The 8,897-nt window shown below is 30.0% G+C and overlaps 1 pseudogene; it reads right to left on the minus strand.

Annotated features, from left to right (window-relative positions):
* Positions 1–5,773: 5,773 nt before the first annotated feature.
* LOC145016984 (histidine biosynthesis bifunctional protein hisIE, chloroplastic pseudogene) lies at positions 5,774–8,058 on the minus strand (annotated as a pseudogene).
* Between the last annotated feature and the right edge of the window lie 839 nt (positions 8,059–8,897).

Below are 8,897 nucleotides of genomic sequence, written 5' to 3' on the forward strand. Positions count from 1 at the left end.
TCGATTTTCTGATTAAATGTCATATTTGAAGAATGATCGATTTTCTGATTAAATGACCCCATTTTGCGAAGTTGGACCACTTATATTATTTCTTGAAAAGATCAGGTGCCAAATGCGAAACTCTAAGCTTTCTTCCCCAATTCGCATTTATACATTAAAAACTTCGCATTTTCATTCAAATTCTTCGCATCTTGCATCCATCCGTCTTTGAGTTCATTCGCATTTCATCGCATTAACTGAGAAATTAATCAGTTGTCTCATATTCGCATTTCAGTTGTTTGAGAAACCCAGATACGAACCCAAATGCGAAACCCACTAATTTCAAATGCGAACCAACCAAAAATCATCAACCACGTACTTGTGTCACCAAATGCGAACTGAATATCACCATTAAATTCTCCTCGCATTCTATAGATGCGAACACAATCCAGATCTCCGACTCCAAGCTTGCGAAATCAAAATCAATTAACCTCAAACAAATCGTGAACTTCTTATGCGAACTGTTTTGACCCACAAAACCAAATGCGAACTCAATTGATGTCATATGCGAACTGATTTCATAGATGCGAACACAATTGATTTCATATGCGAATCCACATCCATCGATATGAAACCAATACCAGTTACAAGCAATTAGTAGCAACCATCGATCCTCTAATGAGGAAACAGTTTCCTATTCGATTGTGCTTTGCAATGACAATCAATAAAGCTCAGGGACAAACAATTCCATATGTAGGTATCTATCTTCCAGAACCAGTATTCTCGCATGGACAACTTTATGTTGCATTGTCCAGAGGGGTTTCACGTTGCAATACAAAAGTATTAGTAAACCCTAACGAAAATTCAAAAGGTGATGGGGTTTATACAGCAAATGTGGTGTATAAAGAAGTATTGCACGATTAATATTTTGTGTCGTCTTGATTGGTTGCTTTTTATTGGTTATTTGATGCATGATGTAACAAATAACACCATAGTTTGATTATATTGTCTTCAACATGTACTTTTTTTTAACATAACAATTTTGTAATGGAAACATATCACCGAAAGAACTCACATGCCCCGCCGCTTTGCGCGGGTAGACGGCTAGTGTATATTAAATGATATCCATAATTATTGATTTTTTAATGTAAACTAATTATATTCATCATTACTATCGGTAATAATATTCTTTCAAAATAAATTCGCATCTAGGTTTTTATGTATGGGTTCATATTTTGTTTCATGACTCATTCACTCAAAATACAACAAAGTAGCCTAGAACATTGAGAACAAGAGTGTATTCTAGCAGAATTAGAGTTTATTCTACAAGAATGAGAATATATTTTAACAGAATGACAGTGTATTCTAACAGAATGATAGTGTGTTCTAGAAGAATACACTTTTGTTCTTCATATTTCATGCAACTTTGTTATTTTAAGTGAGTGGATCCATAAACAAAACACAAATCCATACATAAAAACTTAGATGCACATTCATTCTGAAAGAACTTTATTGTTGACATTAATGACGGATTTAATTAGTTTCCATAAAAAGAGAATTATAATTATAGATATATATCCTATAATAAATGAAGGTTTTTTTGCTACATATCCTCTTCTCATTCATTTGGACACATGGCATTTTCTAGAATTTTTAAAATTTCTATTTTCCACTTGTCATTTTATTGTATTTTTTATTTTATTAAATTAAAATTCCACATTTAATGTGTAAGGTAATATATATGTAAAGTATTTATTAGAAAGAGTTTTTATATGTAATGTATTCAGTACATTAAAGTCTCATTAATTTTAATAATTCAAATTTTTTTCATTTTTCTTATAAATTCAAACTTTTCAAATTGTTAAAATTTTATATTTGTTTTTTTATAATTAAACTAATGTAATACATGAATCTCACACCTAGTCATTTAATAAACATACAATTATTAAAATCATTTAATATTTATCTTTATTTAATTAAATAATTATTTAATTTTACTCAATTCCTATTGGTGCATTCTAGTACACGATAAATGTAAGAAACACATGAACTTACCCCCCCCCCCCCCCCCCCCCCACACACACACACATGTATATATATATATATATATATATATATATATATATATATATATATATATATATATATATATAAGTTTATAAGCATTTCTATCAAAAATAATTTATTATATAAAATAAGCAATCAGAAACACCTTATTCTTTCGTAATTTAAATGATCATATTAGTTATATCAGTTACTTAGGTGCTATTTGTTTTTTTAGAAAAAAACACTTATGACCACTTCTTGTTGCGTTGCGCAGCACATGCATATCAGTTGCCCTTTCACAAGTGTTTTGTTTTTTGAAAGACTTCTAATTTAAAATTTGTTATGCGTGTGTTGCGTGGCGCAACACTGAACCATCATCTTCAAACCACTTCTTATTTACTTTAAGTTATATTATTCAAGTTTTAATTTTATTTTTCAACATATTTATTATTTTAATAATATTTGAAGAATATGTAAACATGTGGAGTATATTTTACATAAATTCAAATAATTTAAAAAAAATCATTTGGTAAATTTCATATAAATATTTTTTGTGTTATATTATCTGTAACCAAGTATTAATAAATTATAAAGTTAATCATTAAAATTATCAAATTTATTGAAGTTTACCGGAAAAATAATCATTATCTTCAAATTGTATTCCATCCCTTAATACAAGGCAATCCATGGCCCAAATTGCAATTATCTTATAATTACAATTCCAATGCTCGAGATACATATTATCAATGTGCAACCGATTAGCAAGATACAACTAATCACTCGAGATAGTGGGTTTAATCCAATGCTCAAATCATATTCATAAGCACTCATGAACGTTGCAGCAAACATTTGCTTATGTCTAATACTCTTTTAGACAATCCACACACCAATTCACGACAGTCTTCATTCATATCTACTTCCAACATATGAACGACTGTGGCCCGTTTGAATAATTCGATTATGCTTAATAAACTCAATTATTCTGGAAGTCAAAACATGCAAGGTGAAACACAAGAATAATACTAATCCCATATGGCCTCAAACCTTTGAGTATAAACAAAACACGTTTTATTTATCACCATATCGATTACTCATTATTTGTCGTTTCGGGTAATCAACTTTTTACTTGAATTACAACACTTGTCCCATGCTCCTAGCATGCACACAATGTTTACCTACGGTTCTTACTTTTGTGAAATAGACAAATTGAACACATTTCCAATCATTCTCATTTTACAACTCCAAATCCATTTTCTTAAGTGTAAGAATATCAAATTCTCGCTACTTATAGAATATGCTAGATTCTAACACTTTATGCAACGATCCTTTCATAATGTCACTGCACCAAAGTCACAAAGACTATTGCTAATGCTATTATAAAGTCCTCTATCGGAGATTGTTACAAGAAAATTCCTTAGATATGATGTCTCTCACTCAAAGTACATTCCTTTGAACATCCTTTTGCATAAACGTTTATAATCTAGTCATAGATTTTCAATATTCAAATCCTAATATGGACACGCTTCCATATTTTCCTCATGACAACTCATTCTGAATAGAATCTTTTCTATTTGTAATGATGTCAATATTGTCCATCCAATATGGAAACATTTCCATAATTTCCAATACTATACTTCCAACTACTCACAAGCGACCAATCCTCATCGAACTTTGGATTGTTCTTTGATAGTTGTTTAATTATTTTAGTCAAAACCGATTCTAGTCCCTTTTCCCTCTAAATGTGCTAGACATTTGGAAAATTTTAGAATGGTCAAACATTAAAGCATTTGCAATCGATCCTATACCCGAAGCGTATGGGACACGATGCACAATGTTTTATTTGCTATGTTCTTAAAATCGGATTGTGAAAAAGGAATGTTGTAATCATAATCGAAATTTTAAGAACACACTATGTACTTTTGACTAAATTTATTAACATTCCACAACCTAATCCTTTAGATTTGAAATGAAGCATAATATTCTCTCCCTTAATTATAGCAAAACAACTATACAACCCTTACGACTTTGCAAGGTATAACTCTTGTTTTTCTATAATTAATATTGCCAACTTGCAAAACTTTCCATAATAATCATACAATCATAACTTTTATGCTCTCACTATCATGATGATTACTATAAAACATAACACTTATGCTCCCACTAGCTTCGACATGTATTCATAAACATCTTAACTTTCAGAAAGACAATACCTATTGAATTTCTTAAGTCCATGTTTCTAATACTTAGTGCTTTGATTATCTTTTATCAAGGCTTCTTGAACTTGTACACCTTTGCCTTCGATAGTTCATATGTGTGTCTTAAACAATTAAGACTAATTGCCAAACCTCACAATTCAAATTATGGAAAGGGATACCATAACCATAATTGAATTCGAGAATGCAATTTTACAATCACTATCCTTTTAAAATCTTTCTTAGTGAAAGCATTTCCTCACAATCATTTTCATGAAGGAGGAAAACTTATGACACTTAGATTTAAATGGTGTATTTGTTCCTATCCATGTGAATTTGTTAAAACCAAAGTTTACGACAAATTCAAACTCATATGGATCAAAGTTTCTTAATCTTGATTTCTTGCCTCATGATAGCACAGCTGCCCACCACGTCTTCAAATAAGTTAAGCATCTCACCTTTTTCTTGTCAATGTACATTTCATTGATCAAGGTGCTTTGCCTTTTATGCGTTCAAAATGAGAACTCATAGAACTCGCATGCATAATTAACTTAATTTGAATGGCATAGAAACAAAATAATGTCATCACGATAGGTTGTAAACCTTAACTCGTGTGCTAGTGATGATCGATAAGGTTTATTTGATTTGATCTTGAAACTTTTCGAGACCATTAAGACTCCCACTGACTCCTTGACATATAAGATTCTTTTGTCAATAAACATTTCTTGACAAACAATTTTTCAAGAGTTAGTGTAGCTTGTATCAAAACACTTCATAAATTGGTCCTAGTTGGTCTTTGTCTTATCCAAGACATCACAACTCTCCACAATTGATGAATGTTATAAACCTTCTTAATACTATTCACTCAATGTCATAATCTTGACTTTAAGACTTGTTTTGGAACGAAGTATGATTGACTTCTTGATTTGACCATTTCTTCAATCTTTGATTCCTCTTCTTGGACATACAATTGTACCAAGACTCACTTGGAGGATCAATTAAGATACAAACTTTGCATGTTACAAACCTATCATAAAGCATAAAAGCTACTCTCCCTTCTTCTTAGAATGGGGAAACTTTTATCTTTCTGCCTACTTGATTCTTCTTATTCGTTCTACTATTGATCTAAACTCTTTAAACAATTCAGAATTACACTTAATCTTGTAAGTGTAATCATATTTACTAAGCCTTTAGTAAATCATAACGAATATCTTTGTTACTCTTATGGTGAACTTGATCAACACACAACTTTGTGTACTCGATCTCCTAGTCCTTCACTTGACACTTTGTCAATGAATTAGTCTAATTTCCAAATACGTAATTTCTCATTCATCGTGCATCCACGTTGCATGATTCCAAGTTTCTGTCCAATTGAAACTTGGGCGATGAGAAACTCTCCCTATTTGGTAAATTCCTAACATTTCCATAAATAACATAACTAAGAATCATATCCATTCGTTGTAGAAATATGCAAACATCAATTTTCATAACGATTTCATTGCAAGGAAGTAAACAAATAAATAAATAAGTCATTATACTTTGAAAGATCTATCCAATTATAACAACACTGAAAACTGCTTTATATTTGAATGAAATTTATATAACTGCATAAAATTTTCCAAGTAAAAGAAAGAAAGAAACAAAAGTAAGATGTTATAAACTTATAGTAACAAACAAACGAATTAAAGAAAGTAGATTACTATTACATGCATTGAAAGAAAAGAACTTACAGAATCACGATCACAATCAAGGAAGATATCATGAACATTGATGAAATTAAGAGAAGTTTCTCCTTTTATCCACAATGAAGATCTTGATCTGCTATAAAAAGTTGCTTTTTTGGAAGCAATTGTGGTAGCAAGTGCATCCCTATTGGCAAATCCTTGCATTAAAATTGCCCCTGAATCAACATTTTGAGCTATAGCCACAGCCAAACCCTTTTCATCCCATTTCACACTGTCCAACACCCAATTTAACTGAAATTGCTTTTGTTAACATAACTTTAATTTCATGCTTTTTATAGGAGTATATAACATCATATAATAACTTCAAAAGTTTCAAATACCTAACATAACATCAACAAGATGACAAACATCTTAATGCTTAAAAAGATATAATAGTTGAACCTATTTTGTATTTCGTTGAAGGGTAGTTTAGACATTTGACGATAGTTAAACAACGTTCTTGTATATTGCATGCAAATAAGTTAGCTAAGGGAAGTAATAAGTAATAAGTAATAAGTGATAAGTAATAACAATATCTACTCTCTCTCTCTCTCTCTCTCTCCATTCTCTTTGAATTGTAAAAAATCCATTTTGAATTCGAATGTTTTCTTGTAAAATTTGCACATTGGTAACTTTACAATTGGTGGGGTTTATAAAGGGTATTTGGGACATTTGATAAAAGCTGAAAACTTCATTTGAACCATATGTTGCAATTTTTTGAGGGATGTATCACTAAGTAGATGTTTGTAAGAGAAAATTGGTAAATAAACTCATATATAGAGAATGTTCTTTGTTAAATCAAAAAAGGTCTTTGTTTATAGGAGAAAAGAAGGTTATCCATATAGACAAAATGAAATAACGAATTTATTACTAATTCACTACCCCTTTTGGTTATTGGCCATTCAATGATGAAATTTGAGGAGAACATGTTAATCTACATTGCAAATTTGCAATTAAACATTCAATACTCAATATACAACTATATAGACCTTCAGATCAAATTGAGATAATGTTAAATATGCAGAAAACAGCTAGGATACGAGAATCTGTAATCACAGAAAAGTATGATGAAGTAGAGAGCTTCATATAAATTTACCTTAGATTCAAGATGAATGTTTTGATCAGGTTTCTTACTGCAAGCCTTGACAGCAAAACATCTACTGTTGGATGTATCAGTTCGTGTGTGGCAGCTTCCATGGTTGAAAATGCTTTCTCGTGAAGAAATTTGCAGAGCTCTAAGTCCATGAAAATTTGCAAACGCCATAGGAAATAAAGCACCTAAAGAAAAATGTGAAGTAAATAAAGAAAATGGTGGGAAAAAGGGGGATTGAATCTTGATAATAATCAAGAGGACAAGTGTAACACTAGACACAGATAAGAAAATGCCATTTGTTAAGAAAAGAAGCTACACTACGATTTTGGATAATATCTGTACTAAACTCCACACATCCATCTTAAAAGAAATCCACATTTCAACTTCTGAATGTTCAGAAAGCTTCGTTTTAGACTCAAAATTGACATAAATGTAATTTCAAAGGAAGATCCATACAGGATTTGAACTATAAATCTTAACTTTGAAAAGGAATAGTCTCCTTCTTTCACAGACGGAGTAACAGGTACAACGACACCACTACACTGACGTTGATGCCTCCAATTCGCAAACAGCATGCATAGCAGTTTCATTTCAAAAAAACTTATTTGAAAACAGCGTGTGAACTCAGACAACTTAAATCCATTCATCACGGAATACTAGAATTGCATCTGCTCGATTTTGTCAGGATGCATGTCACATCCATATCAGATAACAAGACTTGGCAATTCAATGCATGTTCAAATCAAATAAAGATATAGAAGATACACGGGGATGAGATGATTCAGGTCCTCAAAATGAGATTCTACATCATCGATGACGCAACATTAGGGGACAAAATCTACAAGTAAACGTAGGGCTCAGAATCAAATTCTTACAAGGTTTGTTCGTGGGAGAGATGAGTTTGTGCCACATACCTGAGAGAAAGAGAGAGAGCTTTGACTGATAGCACAGGCTCAGCTGAGAAGGGGGAAACGGGGGAGTAGGGCAAAGTGGAGTGGAGAAAGACTGGTTTGAACAGGATATATGTTTATTGCGAAATGAAAAATAAATAAATCAATATCACAAAAGTTATTTGCAATATAGCAGATGATTTTATATTTTTATTTGAGAGGGTGTTTTGAGATTTAATTTGAAAAATATTTATTGATTTTTTAGTTTTAAAAAAAAATTATCAAAAAATGTTTGAAAAGTTAATAAGTATTTTCTAAAATAGGTTTTTACTAGTTTTAAAAGTGAAATTTTCTTGTTAACTTAAAAAGAAAATAATAAGGAGATCCTTTTTTGTTTTTCGTTGTATACCAAAGGTTAATTTAAAAAAAATTAAATATAAATTTCAAAATATTTAAAAACTTTGAATTTATAGAAATAATAAAATTATTATAAAAAAAATGCTTTTATCGTTTAAATTTAAGCAAATAATTTAAATAAATAAAAGAAATTAATGAGTTTTAGTTTTATGAAATTTTAAATTAAAAATTAAGTTCATTAATTAAATTGATATTCATTTATTAGTACATTTATTGCAATTATTACATGTGGAATTTAATAAACTATAAAAACTTATAAAATAACATGTGAAAATTAAAAAAAATAATTCAAAATAACTACAAAATGATATTTGGCAATTGAATGAGAGTGTGATAAGTGGCCAAAATAACATTCATTTATTAGAGATGATATGTTTGTATACTAAATAGACTTAAATATGTATGTTTGTATTTTTTATATTTTGTCTTAATCCAAACACTCTAAAAAAAGAAATATCAATTTATAACTTTTATTACCATGCAAGATAATCCAAACATTATATATATATATATATATATATATATATATATATATATATATATATATATATATATA

This window comes from Lactuca saligna, chromosome 9 (assembly GCF_052625555.1).
Source record: "Lactuca saligna cultivar CGN05327 chromosome 9, ASM5262555v1, whole genome shotgun sequence".
Classification (NCBI taxonomy): Eukaryota; Viridiplantae; Streptophyta; class Magnoliopsida; order Asterales; family Asteraceae; genus Lactuca; species Lactuca saligna.